This window comes from Oncorhynchus keta, chromosome 2 (assembly GCF_023373465.1).
Source record: "Oncorhynchus keta strain PuntledgeMale-10-30-2019 chromosome 2, Oket_V2, whole genome shotgun sequence".
NCBI classification, from domain to species: Eukaryota; Metazoa; Chordata; class Actinopteri; order Salmoniformes; family Salmonidae; genus Oncorhynchus; species Oncorhynchus keta.
In genome coordinates this window covers 46,501,473-46,512,988 of record NC_068422.1, presented here as the reverse complement: position 1 = coordinate 46,512,988, position 11,516 = coordinate 46,501,473, and the positions used below count along the sequence as shown (strand labels likewise).

At 41.3% G+C, this 11,516-nt stretch overlaps 1 long non-coding RNA gene across 1 annotated transcript; it reads right to left on the bottom strand.

Annotated features, from left to right (window-relative positions):
- Positions 1-3,082: 3,082 nt before the first annotated feature.
- On the bottom strand, positions 3,083-11,278 carry LOC118361910 (uncharacterized). Its single transcript, XR_008070645.1, has 4 exons — positions 11,176-11,278; positions 7,924-8,063; positions 3,252-3,335; positions 3,083-3,155 (listed from the first exon to the last, which is right to left on the bottom strand). It is a non-coding gene; the product is annotated as an uncharacterized LOC118361910 (long non-coding RNA).
- Positions 11,279-11,516: the final 238 nt, after the last annotated feature.

Below are 11,516 nucleotides of genomic sequence, written 5' to 3'. Positions count from 1 at the left end.
TGGTGCGCTCCATGTCAGCTGCTGTCATTGGACGCAGTGTGGTAGGTCTCGCTGCCGGGACGAGTGCAATGCAGCGTACATACACCCCCTTCACACACACCTCCCCCTCTCCCTCCCAGACAGCACTGACAGCCCTCCTGTGCTGGTGGTGTTATCTGTGAAAATGTGTCTCGGTTAAACCAGATCTAAAATCTTGCGTAATTTGGTCAGAAGCTCATGTTCACGTAGTCTGTCCACGAGAGATTAGTGAAAATAAACAACACTTAAACAATCACTCTTCATGTCCATATAATGTAATATACTATGTAACAATAACTCATTACTAAATAACTACTCTATACTGTACAGGAACCTACAGGGCTTTTGTTTCAGCCCAGTACATAGAATGTATGCACACATGACTGTAAGTCGCTTTGGATAAAAGCTAAATGGCATATATTATTATTATTATTATTATTCAACTAATCTAAAAGGCATTATGCTTAATTGATAAGTTTATTAAGGTGTGTTAGTGTTGGAGAGGATCTAGAACTTGCACACTCTGTGGGTCCCCGGGACCAGGAGTAAAGAACATAGGACTATACTGAACAAAAATATAACAACATGCAACAATTTAACTTCTTGCGTCGAGCCATCCCGGATCCGGGATGGTGAATACAGCCTCAAGCTCATTACCATAACGCAAGGTTAACTATTCATGAAAATCGCAAATGAAATGAAATTAATCTATTTGCTCTCAAGCTTAGCCTTTTGTTAACAACACTGTCATCTCAGATTTCCAAAATATGCTTCTCAACCATTGCAAAACAAGCATTTGTGTAACAGTATTGATGGCTAACGTAGCATTTAGCGTTAGCATTCAGCATGCAACATTTTCCACAAAAAAACGAAAAGCATTCAAATAAAATAATTTACCTTTGAAGAACTTCAGATGTTTTCAATGAGGAGACTCTCAGATAGCAAATGTTCAGTTTTTCCTGAAAGATTATTTGTTTAAGGACACATCGCTCCGTTTTCTGTGTCACGTTTAGCTACGAAAAAAAAACCTGTATCCAGGATTGTGTAAATCTATCCGCAAGCTCATTAGCATAACACAACGTTAACTATTCATGAAAATCGCAAATGAAATTAAATTAATCTATTTGCTCTCAAGCTTAGCCTTTTGTTAACAACACTGTCATCTCAGATTTTCAAAATATGCTTCTCAACCATTGCAAAACAAGCATTTGTGTAACAGTATTGATGGCTAACGTAGCATTTAGCGTTAGCATTCAGCATGTAACATTTTCCACAAAAACCAGAAAAGAATTCAAGTAAAACAATTTACATTTGAAGAACTTCAGATGTTTTCAATGAGGAGACTCTGTTAGATAGCAAATGTTCAGTTTTTACAAAAAATATTATTTGTGTCGACTAATCGCTCCGTTTTGTTCATCACATTTGGGGAGGGGAAAAAATATATATATATTAAGTCATTAAAACGCAAACTTTTTTCCAAATTAACTCCATAATATCGACAGAAACATGGCAAACCGATGTTTAGAATCAATCCTCAAGGTGTTTTTCACATATCTATCGACGATAAAATCCATCGTGGCATTTTACTTTCTCTTCTGAACAAATGGAACGCGCATGGACCTACAGATTACGCACACAGGACACCAGGCGGGACACCAGGTAAATGTAGTCTCTTATGGTCAATCTTCCAATGATATGCGTACAAACACGTCACAATGCTGCAGACACCTCATAGACAGAAACCGCAGGCTCATTCCTGGCGCATTCTGGGGCATTTACTGTATGAAACTTCATCTTGGTTTCGCCTGTTGCATTAGTTCTGGGGCACTCACAGATAATATCTTTGCAGTTTTGTCTTTCCAAGACTGTCAATTCCATAGTCGAGCATCTTTTCGTGACAAAATATTGCGCTTAAAACGGGCACGTCTTTTTATCCAATAATGAAATAGCGCCCCCATAGCTTCAAGAGGTTAAATTATTTTACTGAGTTACAGTTCATATAAGGAAATCAATCAATTGAAATACATGCATTAGGCCCTAATCTATGGATTTCACATGACTGGGCAGAGGCTCAGCCATGGGTGGGCCTTGGAGAGCATAGGCCCACCCACTGGGGAGCCAGGCCCAGCCAATCAGAATGAGTTCTTCCCCTCAAAAGGGCTTTATTACAGACAGAAATACTCAGTTTCATCAGCTGTCCAAGTGGCTGGTCTCAGATGATCCTGCAGGTGATGAAGCCGGATGTGCAGGTCTTGATCTGGTGTGGTTACACGTGGTCTGCAGTTGTGAGCCCAGTTGGAACTACTGCCAAATTCTCTAAAATTATGTTGGAGGCGGCATGTGGTAGATAAATGAACATTCAATTCTCTGGCAACAGCTCTGGTGGACATTCCTGCAGTCAGCATGCCAATTACCCACTCCCTCAAAATTGACATATCTGTGGCATTGTGTTGTGTGACAAAACTTCACTTTTTAGAGTGGCCTTTTATTGTCCCCAGCACAAGAACTGTGTAATGTTCATGCTATTTAATCAGCTTCTTGACAAGCCACACCTGTCTGGTGGATGGATTATCTTAGCAAAGGAGAAATGCTCAGTAACAGGGATGTAAACAAATTTGAGCACAACATTTGAGAGAAATAAGCTTTTTGTGCATATGGATAATGTCTGGGATGTTTTATTTCTGCTCATGAAACACTTTACGGACCACTTTACATTTATGCTTTTGATAGTCATGGAAATGACCGGTGGTGGTCATCCAGTAGATATGTGGAGTGAGGAGGTAGGGACTGAGCGGTGTTGTTTCTCCCTTTGGCCTCTCCCTCAGGCTGGGTGCTGAGGGTTCTCTGGGTGGGCTCGGGCCTGTTAGGAACTGGGGGGATTTCCCTTGTACCTGGAAACAGCCAGACGTCAGGCTGCTGAGACACAGGGCCTCCCCTGGCTTGGACTGGACACCACCTTTTCGCTTCTGTTCCACGGCTGGAACACACACATGAAACAGAGTGAATGTCTATCTATGGACTTGTGTGTGTGTGTGTGTCTTTGTTGTGGTCCTGACCCTGCATCTTTTCTGTAGCTCCTGGATCTGAGTCTCCTGCTGAACGTTGGTCTCTCTCAGAACTGCATTCTACACCCTAAACTGAGAACAGCACAACCACATAAACACTTAAGCGGATGCCATACAGCCACACAAACATATCAACAGATTCGGGTTACATCTTAACAGGCACTATACCTCACACAGTTTCAGCATCACCCGCTCTTTGATCTTGGCTGCTTTCTCCTCCACAGCCTTAGAATCCTAGGCTTGGATCTGTTTCTAGTGAGGGATATAGAGAGATAGAGACATCAACACTGATCTAGGATCAGCTTACCCTCCCTCAATCCGAACCTTAACCATTCAAGGAGAAGCATCAAACCAGGGGGAAAGCAACAAACTGACAGTGTTTACCTGCTCCTCAAGCTGTTGCTCCAGCAGAGTGAGTAAGAGAGACTATAGATCCTGACAGCGTTTGAACAACCGTACCTCGGAGTCAAATGACTGACCGTCTGGAGCCTTCACCTTCCCCTCCATCACACACACACACACACACACACACACACACACACACACACACACACACACACACACACACACACACACACACACACACACACACACACACACACACACACACACACACACACACACACACACACACACACACACACACACACACACACACGTTAGGGAATTCACTTAAGAAATATGCATGTAACACAAACAAACACGTACAAATGAGCAGGCTCACACGCACGAACGTGCGCGCCCCAGCTGCTCAAGCTGTAAGAGGGAGAATGATATTATACCCTGATGAAGACAGCCTCAAGAGGCAGGTGGACAAACAAAACCCCACAAATTCTGACAAACTCCAAGCATTGATTATGCAAGAAAGGGCGGCCATCAGTCAGGATGTGGCCCAGAAGTTAATTGACAGCATGCCAGGGTGGATTGCAGAGGTCTTGAAAAAGAAGGGTCACAACACTGCAAATATTGACTCTTTGCATCAACTTTATGTAATTGTCAATAAAAGCCTTTGACATTATTGTAATTATACTTCAGTATTCCATCTGACAAAAATACCTAAAGACAAAACTTTGGCCACTATACATACAGTATATATTTACACAGGGTGCATTTGTAAAAGAGACCTAGGTCTCAATATGTCTTCCCTGTTAAAATAAAGGTGATACACACACTACCGTTCAAAAGTTTGGGATCACTTATGAATTGTCCTTGTTTTTGAAAGAAAAATTAAAAAAATTGTTGATTAAAATAACATCAAATTGATCAGAAATACAGTGTAGACATTGTTAATGGTGTAAATGACTATTGTAGCTGGAAACAGCTGATTTTTTAAATGGAATATCTACATAGGAGTATAAAGGCTCCTTATCAACAACCATCATTCCTATGTTCCAACAGCATGTTGTGTTAGCTAATCCAAGTTTATCATTTTAAAAGGCTAATTGATCATTAGAAAACACTTTTGCAAAAATGTTAGCTGAAAACTGTTGTACTGATTAAAGAAGCAATAAAACTGGCCTTAAGACTAGTTGAGTATCTGGAGCATCAGCATTTTTGGGTTCGATTACAGGCTCAAAATGTATTTCAAGGCCTAAAATGGATGCATTTCAAGGCATACCTTCAAACTCAGTGCCTCTTTGCTTGATATCATGGGAAAATCCAAATAAATCAGTCAAGACCTAAGAAAAAAAAATAGTAGACCTCCACAAGTCTGGTTCATCTGTACAAACAATAGTATGCAAGTATAAACACCATGGGACCACGAAGCGGTCATACCGCTCAGGAAGGTGACACGTTCTGTCTCCTAGAGATAAACGTACTTTGCTGCGAAAAGTGCAAATCAATCCCAGAACAACAGCAAAGGACCTGGAGGAAACAGGTATAAAAGTATCTATATCCACAGTAAAACGAGTCCTATATCGACATAACCTGAAAGGCCGCTCATCAAGGAAGAAGCCACTGCTCCAAAACCGCCATATTAAAGCCAGACTATGGTTTGCAACTGCACAATTGGGACAAATATTGTCCTCTGGTCTGATGAAACAAAATAGAACTGTTTGGCCATAATGACCATCGTTATGTTTGGAGGAAAAAGGGGGAGGCTTGCAAGCCAAAGAACACTATTCCAACCATGAAGCACGGGGGTGGCAGCATCATGTTGTGGGGGTGCTTTGCTGCAGGAGGGACTGGTGCACTTCACAACATAGATGGCATCATGAGGCAGGATAATTATATGGATATATTGAAGCAACATCTCAAGACATCAGTCAGGAAGTTAAAGCTTGGTCGCAAATAAGTCTTACAAATGGACAATGACCCCAGGCATTTACCCCAAGCAATGACCCCAAGCATCTACTATTATTCTGACATTTCACATTCTTAAAATAAAGTGGTGATCCTGACTGACCTAAGACAGGGAATTTTTACTCTGATTAAATGTCAGGAAATGTGAAAAACTGAGTTTATATGTATTTGGCTAAGTTGTATGTAAACTTCCGACTTCAACTGTAGGTCCTGGATGGCAGGAAGCTTGGACTCAGTGATGTACTGGGCTGTACGCACTACCCTCTAACGCCTTACGGTCGGATGCCGAGCAGTTGCCATTTCAGGCGGCGATGCAACCGGTCAGGATGCTCTCGATGATGCAACTGTAGGACTTTTTGAGGATCTGGGGACCCATGCCAAATCTATTCAGTCTCCTGAGAGGGAAATGGCGTTGTTGCGCACTCTTCACGACTTTCTTGGTTTGTTTGGACCATGATAGTTTGTTGATGATGTGTGGACACCAAGGAACTTGAAACTCTCGACCCGTTCCACTACAGACCCGTCAATGTGAATAATAGTTTGCAAGCCCTGACGAGCATCAGAGCCGATGTAGTACAATTCAATCTTAGTCCTATATTGAGGCTTTGCCTATTTGATTGGTTTTGTCTGAGGGCATAGCAGGAATTCTTATAAGCGTCCGGATTAGTTTCCCGCTCCTTGGAAGCGGCGGATGTTGCCTGTAATCCATGGCTTCTGGTTGGGATATGGACATACGGTCACTGTGGGGAAGATGTCATCGATGCACTTATTGATGAAGCCGGTGACTGAGGTGGTATACTCTTCAATACAATTGGATGAATCCGGGAACAGATTCCAGTCTGTGCTAGCAAAACAGTCCTGTAGCATAGCATCCGTGTCATCTGACCACTTCACTTCCGTATTGAGCGAGTCATTCGTTCTTCCTGCTATAGTTTTTGGATTTGGACCTTGTCTGGTAGCAGCATTATATCCTTTGCGTCAGACTCATTAAAGAAAAAATCTTTGTCCAGTTCAAGGTGAGTAATCGCTGTTCTGATATCCATAAGCTATTTTAGGTCAAAAAGAGCCAGTATCATCAACATTATGTACAAAATAAGTACAATGTGAAAAAAACACAAAATAGCTTAATTGGTTAGGAGCCCGTAAAACGGCAGCCATCCCCTCCGGCACCCATCTTTCGTGTACACTGTCACTGACTACAACCTCAGTCCCACTATCCTCACTTGCACTGAATTACCTGAATGAGATCTTTCATTCCCCTCTTATTCTAATCCACTAAAACCATTTTTATACAGTCGTAGAGGAGAAATATCAACCTCCGCTCAAACCCAAATGCAGCAAATACACCCAAACAAAGAATGGGAGAATGTTGCATACTAGACATAGTGAGAGTGCCATTACTGATAATACTGACTGACCTATGTTCCTACATAGAAAAGGGAACCGTTATATTCCTCAAATGCTCTTGCATTGAGCATCCATTGTCAAATACATTTAAAATCAAATGTAAACAAGTTATTTATTTATTGGTCAAACATGTATGTTGTATGCCATTACTCGTAACTGCTAACCCTGTACAGTAAAGACTAACTCATTCACTAACTCGTCAAACAGTGTGCCTAATGACATTCAGCGATTGCGATTGATTAGGCCTAGATTAATTGATGCGTCTTGCTGACATATGTACCTTTTTTTTGCAGCCTGAAAAGTCGGGACACCTGAAATTGGTCTGAAACGGAATGGTCACCCTAACACACATGGTCAACTTTCTAGACTAGGCTACAAGGTGTATTTCCATTAACTTCAAATGGGCATACCGGTAGTGACGTAGTGGTAAAATATTTTGTGATGTCGTGGTAAAATAAATATCTGATTGCCGGTTGCGTAACAAAAAAAGGTTACACCTACTATACTTGAAATGCATTTCTGAAAAAGGTGAATAAATGGTGTTTACTTGCGTTTACCCTCCACCAGGCCTACACCACTGCCGGTAGCCTAAACTCTCAGCCGAGGCAGTTTTACACACAGTGTTTACTTACGTTTACCCTCCACCAGGCCTACACCACTGCCGGTAGCCTAAACTCTCAGCCGAGGCAGTTTTACACACAGTGTTTACTTACGTTTACCCTCCACCAGGCCTACACCACTGCCGGTAGCCTAAACTCTCAGCCGAGGCAGTTTTACACACAGTGTTTACTTACGTTTACCCTCCACCAGGCCTACACCACTGCCGGTAGCCTAAACTCTCAGCCGAGGCAGTTTTACACACATGAACACACACAGAACAGGTAGTGTACATTCAATATAATACATGAGTTTAATCAAAACATGTTTTACACTCTAGTTCATGAGTCCATAATTCACGAGTTAATACTTGTTACAGTCATGTTATTTAGGTGATGCGTTACTGCTGATGCGTTTGCTTTAGTTTGCATCCTATATAGGAGAGCCTGGGATGTAAGGCTACTTGGGATCATTCAACAACGTACTAGTTCAATTTGTTATAATTCGGTACAACTTGTTACTTAAGACCAACCTTGTCTGCTATTAGCTCTCTGATTTTGATTATCTGCACCCGTAACTTCATGAGCAGGGCTTCCAGGACGAAACACTTCTCCTTCCAGTCCTCCTGTCCTAGGGCCTCCTCTGCCTTCACCATGTCCCCTGGCCCTAAATCTGTGGAACACAGAGAAAGACACATGAAAGACAACGGTAAATAACCAATATACCTCCATTTAGTATTGTTACTTGGGAATTCTGATAAAAATGGCAGAATCGTCCTTCTGTTAAAATACTTCCCCCGTAACTTAAGACTGTAAAAGAGAGGGTGGATGAGATGTCTGTAACAGGTGAGCATATTCCGTAAGAGATTCAGTCTGGGACAAGGGTGAGAAACATACAGTTGAGACAGACAGACGGACGGACAGACAGACACAGAGTAGCTGTTGTTTTCAAACTAACTATGTTTCCCCTCTGGCACGCCTCAAATGTTTCAAGGCTGGGCTGAACTGGTCCGGTAGTAGCCAAACAGTGCAAGCTCTCACAAACATTGATTCAGATGAGATGGACTCCATACATTTTTCTATTGTGAGAGAAACGTGCATCATGAAAAACACATGTTAGCGGGATAAACAAGAGAGAGGGAGAGAGAGCGAGAAAAAGAGATAGATGGGGAGATACTGGGAGTGGGACAAAGAGAGGGAGGAAGAGGAAGTAACATTTATACTATAATAATCTCTCATTATAGCATTGGCCTCCACACAAAGGGATCACAAACATGTGTGGAAGACAATTAAATAGTTTCCACTGGCTGTTTTTGTTGGGTGTATGTTGTGGTCAAAAATGACTAAGACCAGAACTTCGGTTCTGTATCAGTCTGATAGAAAACAACGTAATGTGACAGTGAAAGAAAATGTAACGATAACATAACAGTTGTTATTTTGTATCAAAGAAGAAAAACAATTGTGTATTACCAACATCTAAACCCTCATGAAAGCCCTTACTGAAAATGTGAAATCCTATTATCTCATAGGCTCTTAAAATAATGCCAAACTATCCTTGGCCTTCACCTGATTCTCGCATGGTAATACTTTCTGATAAGCCCATTTCCCAAAATACAGAGCATTCGGAAGTATTCAGACCCCTTGATTTTTCCCCACATTCTGTTACGGTACAGCCTAAAATTGATTCAATGCATTTTTTCCTCATCAATCTACACACAATACCCCATAATGAAGAAGCAAAAACAGGTTTTTATACATTTTTGCAAATGTATTAAAGATAAAAACAGAAATACCTTATTTACATAAGTATTCAGACCCTTTGCTATGAGTCTCAAAATTGAGCTCGGGTGAATCCTGTTTCCATTGATCATCCTTGAGATGCTTCGACAACTTGATTGGACTCCACCTGTGGTAAATTCATTTGATTGGACATGATTTGGAAAGGCACACACCCGTCTATATAAGGTCCCACAGCTATGAGGTCAAAGGAATTGTCCGTAAAACTCAGAGACAGGATTGTGTTTAGGCACAGATCTGGGGAAAGCTACCAAAATAATTCTGCAGCATTGAAGGTCCCCAAGCCCGCTGGTCATGTAAAGGATTCTCAGACCATGATAAACAAGATTATCTGGTCTGATGATCTTTGGCCTGACTGCCAAGCGTCATGTATGGAGGAAACCTGGCACCATCCCTACGGTGAAGCATGGTGGTGGCAGTATCATGCTGTTGGGGATATTTTTCAGCAGCAGGGACTGGGAGACTAGTCAGGATCAAGGGAAAGTACAGAGAGATCCTTGATGAAAACCTGCTCCAGAGCGCCTAAGACATCAGACTGGGGCGAAGGTTCACCTTCAAACAGGAGAATGACCCTAAGCACACAGCCAACGCAGGAGTGGCTTCGGGACAAGTCTCTGAATGTCCTTGAGTGGCACAGCCAGAGCCCGTACTTGAACCCGATCAAACATCTCTGGAGAGACGTGAAAATAGCTGTGCAGCTACACTCCCCATTCAACCTGACAGAGCTAGAGGATCTGCAGAGAAGAATGGGGAAAAAACTCACCAAATACAGGTGTGCCAACCCTGTAGCGTCATACCTAAGAAGCCCTGAGGCTGTAATCTCTGCCAAAGGTGCTTCAACAAAGTACTGAATAAAGGGTCTGAATACCTATGTAAATGTAATATTTCATTGTCTTCATATCTGAATGTGTCTTTACCTATTCTTAAACCATGTGAAGGAGTGGCATGATTAATGGGGAACCAATTACTGGTTTCCACAATGTCTGTGCGCCAGTCACTCCCTCATTTGGCCTTGGGGGATGTGTGTGGTAGAGTCTGGAGTTGACAATTGATTTATGCCATTGGTCGAGTTGGTGTTTTTGTGCTATGAGTACCAGGAACGAGATCGGAATCTCGTCTTAGGGAACAAACTGAACGCTAATTTATAGCGAATGCTATCTGGCTACCGCATACTCCTTTCTCATTTAAAAAGTCTCACCTTTTGACCCATTCTATCTATATATCTGTTGTTGCAAAGCATTCATTATTAAAGATGTAGTTTAAGTATAACTCTGACTTGTGCGAGTTTGTCTCTCCCCATTTGATAGTAAAGAAATGAACCACCACAGTAGTACACCATTAGTGACGTCACTGCACATACTGAGGTCTTGTGCAGAGTTTTCAGTTGGAGACCTAGTGATTACATTGATCAAAAACAGCACTTGAAGAACAACATATTTGACTTCAAGTATCATGCAATACAAGTTTGTTGATGTATTAGTATTTTAAAGTTCTCTATGGCAATGTGTTGACTGTGATGACTATTTACTGATTGTGTACAATCATTGTGCATTGGATTGTCTATTTTATGTGGATTGTAAATTATTGTATTGGATCTATAATATGGGTCTCATACAGTAAGTCAAAAAACACTAGCAATACCCATTTACAAACGTCAAAAGTGTAAGAATGTTTAAGCGTTTAGACACTCTCATACATTCACAGGTCATGTCAAATCACTTTTGTTTTAGGGTATTTAAACCAAGTTAAAATTATAGCTGCTTGAGTGATATATAGTTGTCTCTTATTATGCTGTAAACTACAGACACAAGATTCAAAACTTAATTCCTACACTACAGTTCTACCAGCTCTTCCTACACTACAGTCAGATATTCCTACAGAGCAAAACAGCACACAACACACTTCAAATGCCACTCAGACTGATAGCTCTCCCTACATCTCTCCAATAAACACAAAAAGGCATCAATATTTATTTATTATTGTCTTACCCTGAAAATGGTTGAAAGACAGACGGTGAAAGAGATGTTACTTAATGTCAGTTATTCCATCCATATTCCCCTTGTTGTTCATAAAATCCAAGAAGAGTTCCCCTTTCTAAAGGTTTTCATTTCTGCACTAAATTGACCATGGTCTGGGCTGGCTCTGCTTAGAAGGTGTGTTTTCAAACAACTTCGTCCAATCAAATTATCGTAAAGGCGTGGCCATGTAAATTCAAATATGGAAACTATTCAATGTGATGACATATTTTTTTAACCAATGAACGCTGACAATTTAGATCAACAAAATTATTGGCCAATAAATCAAATCAAATCAAATGTTATTGGTCACA